Source organism: Sander lucioperca, chromosome 3 (genome assembly GCF_008315115.2).
Source record: "Sander lucioperca isolate FBNREF2018 chromosome 3, SLUC_FBN_1.2, whole genome shotgun sequence".
NCBI classification, from domain to species: Eukaryota; Metazoa; Chordata; class Actinopteri; order Perciformes; family Percidae; genus Sander; species Sander lucioperca.
In genome coordinates this window covers 22,350,473-22,363,140 of record NC_050175.1, presented here as the reverse complement: position 1 = coordinate 22,363,140, position 12,668 = coordinate 22,350,473, and the positions used below count along the sequence as shown (strand labels likewise).

At 43.1% G+C, this 12,668-nt stretch overlaps 1 protein-coding gene across 6 annotated transcripts in view; it reads left to right on the top strand.

Moving 5' to 3' along the window:
- cbfa2t3 (CBFA2/RUNX1 partner transcriptional co-repressor 3) overlaps positions 1–12,668 on the top strand; it is a 64,054-nt gene that overhangs the window by 23,816 nt on the left and 27,570 nt on the right. Inside the window, exon 1 of one of the 6 annotated variants that reach the window (XM_031324169.2) lies at positions 3,454–4,614. The exons of the other annotated variants lie outside the window; for them this stretch is intronic. The gene's annotated coding sequence lies outside the window, so the exon portion shown is untranslated. Of the gene's footprint in view, positions 1–3,453; positions 4,615–12,668 lie in introns of those variants that run through there. 6 annotated transcript variants of the gene reach the window in all.

Genomic DNA, 12,668 nt, shown 5'->3' with positions numbered 1-12,668 from the left:
TGCACTCATTAGATGTTAACATACAAAGTGAGAGAACAACATCCTCTTAAGCACACTATCAGAGAAACAGTGTTTAAATTACAAAACCCATATTCAGGGAGGATGCATGAGACTCAAACGGAGATTTCTCAACTCAAACCCAATCATTTTTATCAGCTTTTCAAGCAGCATAACAGTTATTTGTTTTCCCTTTTTTGATCAAGTGAGATGTACTCTTTCCCCCTTCATGACTGCCTGGAATATACAATGGTGACTTTAATGGCAGCTCCACAAGAGTGTGGTCTGTTGAATGTGCATGAGAGAGGAGAGGATAGGAGAAGAGAGAAGAGGGCAGGAACACAATGGGTCTAGCGTTCCTTTCAGTCGGCTCAGGGCCTTATCTCCTGTCAACACACTAGCCTGTGACTGCCACTATAGGAAAGGATTTACAATGTGTGAGTGGAGGAAATGCTGCAAACTTCTCTCTTGCCTTTACTCTGACACACACACACACACACACACACAGACACACACACACACACACACACACACACACACACACACACACACACACACAGAAATAGTCATTTCCATACCAGCACAATGACCAACCCTAGTTGTTGTATCTCAGTGAGAGCTCAACCATCAAGGAGATGCCGTCAACATAACAGAGTCCACAGCAGTTTGGGGGTGTGTTTGTGAGGTGACAGAGAGATAGAGGAGTGAATGAAAGGGGAGACAAAGCTGTTTTTGTTATTACAGTAATGTCATCGAAGGGACTTCCAGTCTCTGTATTATGGCACAGAGAGTTCATCGAAGCGAGTTCCCTACCTTGTGTGAGTGTGTTTCATTGTGCAGTTTATCAGGCCGGCCACATGGAGTGTGAGAGCTAACCCAGTGACCGCTCAACAAAAGGCCAAATTAAGAGGAGTGAGAGGCTGTCGTACAGGAAGGCTGACAAATTGACTGACGCCGTTCCCCAGGAGAATAGCATCCTGTCAATCTTGGAGCTGTCACCTTGACAGGAATCCTTTCTTTGGATGCAACCCCCATTGCCAACCTTTCTGTCACTCAAGGCCACACACACACACACACACACACACACACACACACACACACGGATATATACAGTACCTCTTCCCTTTTCAGTATTCTGGACGAGAAACAAATGAGCCACTTATAGTAACATACTGACACACACACACACACACACACACACACACACACACACAATAGTGCATGTGTACAGAGCCACCTAGGGCCATAACTCTGAAAGAGAGAAATATAGAGAGTGAGTTTCATAAACACTCCATCCATCTCCTTGACAACCATGCTTCCACCGTGGTACAGTACACACACTGCCTCCGACAGAGCCAGATTGTAATGGCCTATGCATCTGTTTGTGAGTGTAATCTTAGTGTATTTCACTGTGTGTGTGTGTGTGTGTGTGTGTGTGTGTGTGTGTGTGTGTGTGTGTGTGTGTGTGTGTGTGTGTGTGTGTGTGTGTGTGTGTGTGTGTTGATTGACCATGTTTTCAGCAGCTGCTTTGGCAACATTGACCTTAGGTTACCTGAAGTTATTCCTTCACATAGGCCGTGGGGGAAACTGTTTCGTTCCAATCAAAGAGCACTGGGGCTTCCCCCTGCACACTTGTTCACATTATTTAATCAGGACTGGAACATTTTTTTTAAAGTCCTCCTGGCTCCAAGTGAAAGCAGCGTTTGTGTTCGAGGCTGGCGAGGCTGGTGGGACTGGAGTCGGGCAGAGCACCTGTCTGTGTGTACTTTACTGCTGTTTGTTCTGTAGACACAGGAGGGGTCAGGAAGGTGTCAGCTTTGTCTTCTGTCCCCTCTATGGCTATTTGTGTGTGTGTGTGTGTGTGTGTGTGTGTGTGTGTGTGTGTGTGTGTGTGTGTGTGTGTGTGTGTGTGTGTGTGAGTGTGGTAGAGTGAGGGCAGGTGGGTGGGGCAAAGGGAGCAACAGACCAGTGTGGACAGGTGGAGGATTCTCACTATAGGAACCAGATGTACCTGCCTTTTTCTCCGTCTCTCTCTGTTTTATTCGGTCTGATTATCTAATATGTTGTTTTTTTATTTAGTGATTGTGTACATTCATAAACATTACTGCAAATGCACCAAAGTCAGCCAAAAGTCTTTTTTAATCTATAGAGAAGCTGAAATGATTAATCATTAATAAATAAGTTGAGTGGCAGAAAATTAATCTGCAACCATTTTAATAATGAATTAATTTTTGAGATCTTTAATGACGAAAGCAGTCAGTGGTTCCAGCCTTTTAAAAGTGAGAGTTCGCTGCTTTTCTCTGTTTTATAACATCAATTGAATATCTTTCGGTTTTGAGCAGTTGGTCAGGCAAACTAAACAATTTGAAGACATCCCTCTTCCCTGCCGAAACTTGATGTAATGGGCATTTTTCAGTATTTTCAGACTAAATGATCGATTAATCCAAAATATAGCTAATTGACAGATAAATAAAATAATTTGCAGCCTAATTGGACAGATGTTACATACACATACATTAAAAGGAATAAAAGGTTGAAACAGCCAATTAAATAGGATATAAACATGCAGCGATAGTAAAATGGGATATTGATGTTGGTGAAAATAATATGAACAATACAGAGTAGGTGTGCCTCATTATCAGGTACTAATTAAAACAACCAACACAAAAGCATACATGCAGAGCAATAAAAAAGTAACATTAATGACAGTGATAATAGTAATATTTAGTCTCTCCATCTTCACAGCAGTCCACCCACCTGACTATTTATGACAACACAAAGAAAACAATACATTATACTAGCTATGCAGTATTTGCTGTTGTGTGTTCACATGCAGTCAAATATATTCTCCTGCATTCATTCAGCTCTCAGAAATATGTTCTATTATTTGTGTTGAATAAAGTCTGCAGTCTCGTGGACTCCATGCTGCTCTCCTTGTTGTCCTTGTAGTCCTGATATGAGGAAACAGCGGCCCCCACGGGCAGACAGCGGGACAGTAAAACAGTTGTATTTCACTCGTTGCTTTTTGATTTGACCTTCTTTGGGATCTGAAATAATTTTTAGTTAGTTTAGCTGCACTCTGCAAGCCATACATTCACGTAATCCATAGTATTTACTTGTTTACAATGCATTGTATTGTAAAAAAATATATATATATTTTATATTTTTAGCCAATTGTAAACCATAATCACTGATTAAGTTCCATAGGCGTTCGTGATATAACGCAGTATGTTTAGCCTCCAATGGCATACTTTTGTACCCAATATGGGGTTTTTGTACTCTACAATTTGGATATTCTTCAATTTAGAAAGGATTCCTGTACATAGCTGCCAGCTCTCGCCTCTGATGGTACCCGAGAGAGGGAGAGGGAGAGAGAGAGAGAGAGAGAGAGAGAGAGAGAGAGAGAGAGAGAGAGAGAGAGAGAGAGAGAGAGAGAGAGAGAGGTTAGGAGCTCCAGATGGTGTTTAAACGCAGACAGAAGGCTACAGCGAGGACAGAGAGGAGGAGGAGGAGAGAGCCGCGGTTACTGCGTACAGTGAGCTCGTGAGCTCCGCTCATCATTGAAGACAAAACAAGTCTGAAAACCTGACATTGTGAATTGACGGCGGGAAAAGAAACGTTAAAATTTGCATGCTCAGCTGACTGTGATTTTCTGTAGGACAAGTGGATTTCTTTCCAACACCATCTGAAGACAGGTCGGCGGGGGATCGGCGCGTCGGCGGAGGAAAAGGACCGTACAGAGAAACGTGGTAGAGTAACCTGTTCACACAGGCTGGAAAGAAACTGTGTTTTTAAAACAAGAAAAAACAAGGAACAGAATTAATCTCGCCGGATGTATAAGGACTTGTTCCTGACACCACGGACTGTAGCTGAACTGTGAACTAAAGAAGAGGGGTTAAAAGTTGTCACAGGAGGAATAATAGACGCACCCTGCAGACAAGAGGATCCGCATCTTGATAATTTGCGTTTTTACATGGGAGACGCGAGGATTTGTGGCAAAGTAGAAACCTATTAGTTGTGTCTGCTTAAAAACGATCAGAAAGGACGTTTTGTTTTCCAGTTGAAACTATATATATTTTTTTAATTTTATTTCTTCTATCTGGGATGGTTAAAATGAGCAAGACAGCGGATTTACATGACTGGGACAAGTTGTGATTTTTTTTTCATTTCACTATCAACACAACAAGCTGTTTGCTTTAAAACAAACAAACAAAAAAAAAAAAAACAGACTGCAAAACCAAAGACATCAATGTGCTTAAGGATGCAAGAGCCCTCGCTTTGATTTTGATTTCTGCCTTTCGATATAACTGAGAAGAGAAATACCTCATAATTTATTATAGCTGGAAAGTCAAAGCCCCTTTTGAACTCACAAAGGAAAGTTCAACATTTTCTTTTGTCTGACTGTGGCTTCTGCCTCTCTTTCCTGTCAATATTTCAAAAACAAAGCAAAAAAAAAGGAACAACACCTTTAATAGTTCCCCGCACTATATCTAGCTAAGGCTTTATAATTTTTTCCCAAATAATGAGGATTGAGACGATATCAAACCTGTTTTAGAAACTGTTCGGTGTGGATTATCACCGCTACAATTACCTCAGCTTGACCTCGACCTTCACAAAGTAAGTACAACCTGCAAACTCAACTGTATTGAAGAGAATCATGAAAACATGTATTATGTTACTGGTGTGAATGGTGTTTATATGCACTGATGCACTTGCATGAGCGTAAATTCGTTTTTTTGTTATTTAAGAAAGACATTAGAAGACATGTTTCATATTTAAAGGGTTAGACTTGCTGAAATGTCTCAAGTTTGAACTCATATACTGGTCAACATTATGTTTGCAGCTCTGTTAGCGGTGTTTTAATGTCTATGTGAAGACAAACTGCTGTTCATGCACATGCTTTCCCTACATTCTTATACATGTTTTTTTTTGTTGCTATATTGATCTTTTTCTGTAATTGTATCCACTTTAATTTCATCCTTTTACATATCACGTGTCTTCAGAGGGTTTAGGATAGAATAGGGAAAAACGAAACGAAATGTGGTGAGAGAGCTGTTGTGACGAGAGATAGAGACAGAGAGATGTAGGGGGTTCAGGAGTTGTTTTTCCCCATCAGTCTGTGCTGCACATCAAAGTGATGATGAGACAAAGTGATGACACAAAATCTTTGGTCTCTATGAACTTGGAGTCCACCTGGACTGGGTGGAGGTGAAGGGTGTGAAGGAATACATTTAGACATTTACCCTGAACTGAACTCCAGGTTGCCTCAGAATAGAACCTCCACCTTTTGTAAAGATACTGCAGTGCATCACTAGGGCTCATTTTTGTGTAAAAGGTAACGTGAAGACCAATCCTCTCTGGTGAATGCAAGGAGTATTACTGTGTATTACTGTAGTGATACCAACTTGTGGAACCATTAATGGAGGAGGTAGTGTAATTGTTTAACAAGGAATACTATGGTGACCAAAGGAAATAAACACAACTGCACAGTGACTAAAAAAGCTGAAATCATGGTGGATAATTTATAGCAACGCTTTGTGACAGTGAGGACACTCCCTGTGAAGAAACAAGTCCATTTCCCGACTTGAACAGCCTCAGCAGCGCACTCTTCTGCCTGTGAGAGCAACAGTAAAACACTCAGGCCATTTTCTCTGCAGGACAGAGCCCTGTATAATTGGCCCTGGTAAATATCATCTGAATAATTGAACAGTTGATAATAGTCTCGAACAATGGATGGGAGGTTGCAGGGGTGAAACCGCAGAGCAGACACCCTGCCTCACCGCACATTATACCTCAATCACCACCAAGCGAGCTTCTCAACCTCTCTCCTTCCAACGCTGGCCGCCCCATCGCTCAGCTGGGCCCGGCCAGCCGCCTGCTAAGGCAGATGTCCCCACTTCATCATTAAGTAGCTTTCTTTAAAAGGCAGGCCATTCATTATGACCCCAGCCTGCCGAGTGTTTATTTAGTTCCCATCTACCACTGGTGCATGGATGAGATGATTTGTGTTTTATATGCAAGGAAACATACCACAGGACTTTTAGAGAAAGAACCTGTTTTGTTCTGAAGTAAGAGCAGCAGGCTAAAACCACAGGCCAGAAAGAAGTCGCATAAAGTCTCTGCTGTTTAATGACAGCTAGAAGAAACACATACTTTACTGCCCTTTGCTTCACGAAGGCTTTTTGCTTTCTTGCTTCATTATTCTGTGATATATTGCTGCTATTTCAGGCACATCATGACTAATGTTTTACCATCAAGGTATCAAAGGCACAATATTTTTTGTACTTTTTCGTATTTTCATCATCTCAGTCGAACAGTGTCTGTGTCATCGGCCATAGGCGTAGATTTTTTTGGGGAGGACGCAGGGGACATCTCCCTCTCAATATTTAGAACGCATGCATTTGTCTCCTACCATAAAAAACATGAAAGTATCAGGGGACTTTTATTTCGACAAACTGCTATAACGTGACTAACAATGCCTCCAATAAAGTAGGTGGTGGCAGTATGCAACCTCAAAAGCAGTGGTTGCAATCTGTCATAAAACGGAAAGAAGATGAAGCAACTATGCACAGTTGCATTACCATGCCATTTCCGCAATTCAGGTTGATGCAGAAAAGCCACAAATTGTTACATAAAAATTCACCAGAATGCAGGAAAAAAATATATATAATTATTTTGGCATTTGTAGGCCTTTATACGATAGGACAGCTTAGACATGAAAGGGGAGAGAGAGAGGGAATGACATGCAGCAAAGGGCCGCAGGTCAGAACCAAACCAGCGGCTGCTGCGGCAAGGACTGAGCCTCTGTATACGGGCGCGTGCTCTACCAAGTGAGCTACCCGGATGCTCAAAATTAATAGGGGGAGGACCCCTAGACCCCCTGCTTACTAAGTTACCTATCTACGCCCTTGCATCTGGGGACTGCGAATCTGTGTACAGCTTACTTGTTTACTGTATTAGTGTGTGAGCTTGTTGAGTGTGCTTGTGTGTGTGTGTGTGTGTGTGTGTGTGTGTGTGTGTGTGTGTGTGTGTGTGTGTGTGTGGTAATTATTGTGATCTAAATGCGGCCACAGTGCAGGTGAAACTGGCTCCTAATTAATGAGTGGAGCAGATGGCCTCGAGTGGGCGGGATCTGCGAGCACACAGCGGGTCGGTCAGGTGGTCACCACAACACAGACACCTGGGCCATCACATACAAGACAAGCCAAGCAGTTGACATCTGGCCTGTGTGTATATGTGCTTATGTGTCTGTGTATGTGCTGTCTGTACAGTTCATATTTGTGCCTTTTGACCTTTAAATATGTTTCAGGTATCAATTCTAAGTGTTATTTGTGTTTCTTTTTATTTGTGACACAAGCTTTCGTTCAAGAACCATGCAAGGGCACTATTTTTTCTCAGATTAGTTGATTGTAGGCAGTCGCACAGCTTTGCCTCCAGGGCGAGAACATTAGCCTCTAATAGATCAAGACAATTTCAAAAAAAGAGGCAAGAGTACATCCTCTGTTTAGTTTGTGTCACAGAGAACAAATAGCCACAGTAAGATGAACACTGCAGAAAGTGAGGGAGACATAATTGTTGGTTATAATTATTCTTACCAATGTTTGCCCAGTGAGTGTGTGTGTTCATAATAGAATCAAAAAATTGCAGACCGCTAAATTGGGATGGTTTTTAAAGAGGAGACAGTGACATGTTAAAGAGAGTTATTTGACTTTTGTTAGTTGTTCTTTGGCATGTCTGTGTTAACGGCAGCCTTGTGCAGCACTGATGCTGTACAGTCAAAGTGAGTTTAATGAGATCAGTGTGTAAATGTGTGTGTTTTTGTGTAGATATGGGAGCAAGTGAGTGACTTAAGTGATTGAGTGATGAAGTGACATTCCCGGTGCTGAATCTCTATGGTTTCATTGCTGTTTATCCTAATACACAGTGGGAAAGACCAGTGTGGTTCTGGCTGCCTCCTGCTCTGTTCCTGTATGTGTGTGTGTGTGTGTGTGTGTGTGTGTGTGTGTGTGTGTGTGTGTGTGTGTGTGTGTGTGTGTGTGTGTGTGTGTGTGTGTGTGTGTTGGTTTGCAATGCCCTGGTCTGTTCCACATGTGTTTGACATTACTGTGACAAGGCTGCCCAGCCTCTCTGGGGAGATGGGGAATGTCAGAGACTAGAACGGAGAAGCGAACAGCTTCCCAACATCTGATGGAATGAGAAACACACTCGCTGGATGGCTGGCCTGCTGACGCCACAGCGTGGGAGCAGAGCAGAGGGTGGAGGCCAAGTAAAACCCCAAATGTGTGTGTGAAATATCCCTCTTTCTCACTTTTCCCTGTTTGCTTCCCTACGTGTGCACTCATCCGCTCGGATTCCGAAGAATAACATAACATGTACATTCACAAAGATGTGCGTGCTGACCATTTCTTCTCTGCTAGTTAGTCACAACACTGTTCTGCAGCCACTGGAATGATCAGGCCTCGTTTCTCTATATTTCCATGTGTGCAGAGCAGGTAAAATGCTTAACTGTGACATTCAACGGTGAAAACAATTTCTGGAAATTATTTGTTGAATTGACTCTTCATTTTAAATGACTTCAACATATACGGCACTGACAAATTGCACCCTCAATTATGCTTTTCAAAAGGGAGGCACATTTCCAGTGCACAGAAATGCTCAATCACAAATGCAATAGAAAACAAATGTGACAACATTGATGAATTCACATGCAAAATACTGTATAGCTGAATTGCTGACAGCTACTGCCAAGAAAAAAATATGCTTTCTCCTCCTCCCTTCCTTGTCTTGTGCCTATTTCACCTCCTGCTCTCCATCCTCACCTGTTATTTCCTAACTGGCCCACTGACCTCTAACCTTCTTTTGACCCTCTTCCTTGTCCTATTCTCCCAGCACCACCTTCTCACCTCCCACCCTCTCTGCTTCATTGTAGGAAGTGTGTTCAGATCAGAGTCAGACACAGGAAGCAGCTGGGCTAATCTACAGTAGCGCTGAGCTCTGTTTTAATCAAGGCAAATGGACAGGCCAACAGAGAAAATGGGAACTTCATATCGCCACTGCTACCTGATATAATGAATCCCTCCCTTTCCTTCTGCCCCACGCCAAGGCCTTTATCACAGCCATGGTGTAAACAAGCACAAAGGAACACAGACTGATGTTATTAAGGCCTCCACTCCAAAGCAGTCCTCTCTGGACGTCTGGGGAAGTGCTGCAACACAGGAGCATGCAGGCAGAGATTGGGAAGGAAGGCATGTCTCTCACAGTCGCTGTACAGTATTTGTGAAATTAAAAAAAGCCGTTATCTCCTGGAAACAGATCCTGTGCCACACAGATGGTTCCGTCTCTCTTCAAATGGGTGGCTGAGCCACTGAGTGCCGTTGTGTTACCAGTTAGTTGTGCAGACCTTAATCTCGGCTCCAGCCTTCCTTCCTCTGCCTCCCTGTCTCTCTCCACACACACACACACACACACACACACACACACACACACACACACACACACACACACACACACACACATATTGCATCTGACTATCTTTGTGGGGACCCGTCATTGACATAATGCATTCCCTAGCCCCTTACCCTAACCTTAACCATCACAACTAAATGCCTAACCTTAACCGTTACCCTAACCCTAACCTAATTCTAACCCTAATCCTACAACCAAGTCTTAACCCTCAAACAGCCCTTTAAAGTTGTGGGGTCCAGCATTTTGGCCCCACAAAGCTGTCCGGACCCCACAAGTATACTGTATTCCCGGTTTTTGGACCCCACAAATATAGTTAAACAAGAACACACACACACACACACACACACACACACACACACACACACACACACACACACACACACACACACACACACACACACACACACACAAAGTGAGAGAGGAAGGCCAAAGATTTCCTTGATGTGTCAAAGAGCAGTGGTCACTTTGAGGAGTAAGTTATCGCCTGGCTTTTAAAGTCACAAGGAGCCTTAGCAGGGTGTAGGGCTTTGTTTGATGGTTTCTATCATCAGTGGTTTCCAGTGCTACCTCATCCCATTAATGTCCTCTGACCTCTACATACATTTGTAGACTTTCAGATAAACAGGAGTGCTGTGATTGCATATGGACTTACATTTTACAGGATAACCTTCTGAAAACTCTAGTATTAATCATAGGCTAGTCATGGACCTCCTGTTCACATTGACAGTACGTTTCTAAAGTGCAGTGCTATCATTACCAGCAGATATTTGAAGAGGATGGACACAGGATGGTGGTAAAGTTAGAAAAAACATCCCTATTGCCCTGTGATTAAATCATTTAATCCCTGACAATACAAGATCTCCTCTCACAAACAAATATATATCACGATACTTAAATCAAAATGCTGTCATCAAACACACTGTTAATCTTTTGAACGTTCCACAAAAACAAAAACACACTTTAATCCTCAGAGCCTTCCCTGATATCTCATTCAAGCATATATGGCAAGACTTTAAATCTTAATGTGTAGAGTTAAAAAAAGATGGTGCGTGGTGGGAAAGATGAGTGGTTTTTATTTTTACTTTTAAATTAGCTTTTGTGTTTACATTCAAGGTTATCTAACAGCAGTCTAAGAAGGCCTGACCAGTATTGGATCTAAGGTTGATTCCATTTCTACTTGGTTTAGTTTCTGTCCAAATTATAGAACATAATCAGTAATTGGTCTTTTAATTAATGTTAATGCAATTTAGGAATTAATTAAAATGTTCCTACACTGGCATATTCTAATATAATTTTTCATATCATTCTCAAAAGAAGAGTTCCTTTATAGTGGCACTGTTTGCTGTCCACTTAATTTCACCATGACATGACAGCGGGTCATCCTAATTTGCCAATTAGCTCACCTAATCAGCATGTTATTGGCACCGCAGTCACTCTCTTCCTTCACCCGCTTGCTCTGTTTTTGTGGCGGCATTCCGTAGTCGGCTCTTGTCCCAGAGGAGTAGCTGGTATTTATTTCGGCAGCTTCCGATGAGCTGGCTGTAGGCTAAATGGAGAAACTGTCAAAGCTTCTTTCTAACCTGTCATATGAATGCCCCCCGCTCCTCCTCTGCCACATACTCCCACTGGTTTGTGTGTTTGTCAATGTGTGTGTATGTGTGAAACCTATGGGGTCCTGCATGATAATACAAAACACCCTACCCATGCCTGGCTAATGTCAGGAGCTATTGTTACTGTGCCTGCAGGCCAAATGAAGAGATATGAGAGCTCTGGCAAGCTGGGGAGCAGTGCTGACAGCTCCATAGTGACGGAGCAGACATTTAACACTGAATGAAATGAAATACATGACATCAAGTAGGAGAATGACTAATCTGCTGTTTGTTTTCCTATCTTAGCTGTAAGTGACAGCTCAGTGTCAGGTTTTTAAAGGTGCACAAAGCATAAGAGTGAGACACATTGGGAGAAAAATAGGCAGCCACAATTCACACATCCCGTTTAACACACACAATCACACAATCACACACACACACACACACACACACACACACACACACACACATAAAGAGAGTCAGGGTTTACGAGGAGGACAAAGATGCTGCAGTTGTTGTATATGTGTGTGTGTTGCCAGGGTCAATTCTAAGTCTTTTGTGCTCCATAAATCAGCAGGCAGCAGCAGTGACGTAAGAACAAACAGAGCTGCTCTCTGCTGCAGCTGGCTGGAAAGAGGGAGAAACAGGAGAGAGGAATACAGAGAGGGAAAGAGAGAGCAGGACAGCAGCTGTCAGGCCTCCATCGCACACCTGTCACACAGGAAGAGAGCGCTGGCCACTGTTTCCTGGATACACCTCCTCAAACACTGCTCCTGGAAGAAATGGAGGGAGAACATCTGCTGTAAGGGCGAAACAGACAGGCAGCCGGACTGATACACTAACAGATCATTAGAGACATTTGCCAAGGATGAAGAATAAATGCCAAATAACATGAGTAAACATGCTGTAAAAACAAAAATACAGAATTTCTCATGCCTCTGTTGCCTTTCTCGTATCCTGTGTGTGTGTGTGTGTGTGTGTGTGTGTGTGTGTTTGTCCAGATTACGCACAGTTAAGAGGATGTTTGTGTTATTGCGAGCTCTGTGACAGACAGGTCACTTTGTGGAGACTCTAGCCTAACTCTCCCACAAATACAATAAGCCCACATGCCTTAAACTTAACAGTGGGCCATTCCCACGCTTGCTCCTCTCAACCACCCCTCCAACCCCAACACACCCCTGCTCCCCCTCCCTCCTGTGACCAATATGAACTAATCCAGATGTAGTGTAGGCGCTCACAGATGTACTTTCTTTACATGGCCCTGTTCCTCCTCCTCTATGTCTCTGCTTTCCCCAGCCTCTCTCATCACTCTGTCTCCATGCCGAACTGATCAGAACAGGAAGTGATATCACTCAGTGCTACAGTGCTGCTGATGAGGCAATTGGAGCTATTGTCTGCTGTTTTGCTTCTCCTCCCAGCCTCCAGAGTCGCTCTGTTGTGGCTGCTGTTGGTAGAAAACCTCCTCTTTGTTTGTCAGGCTTGTCAGGCTGGGTCCTCAGAAGGCCTCCCTTGCCCTATTCCCAGGCTGCCCTTCATGCTGCCTGTATGCAATTATCAGAGTAATTAAAGCCTGATGAGCTAATTGGTGTTGGGTGAGGCTGCAGGTGTTTGGATCGG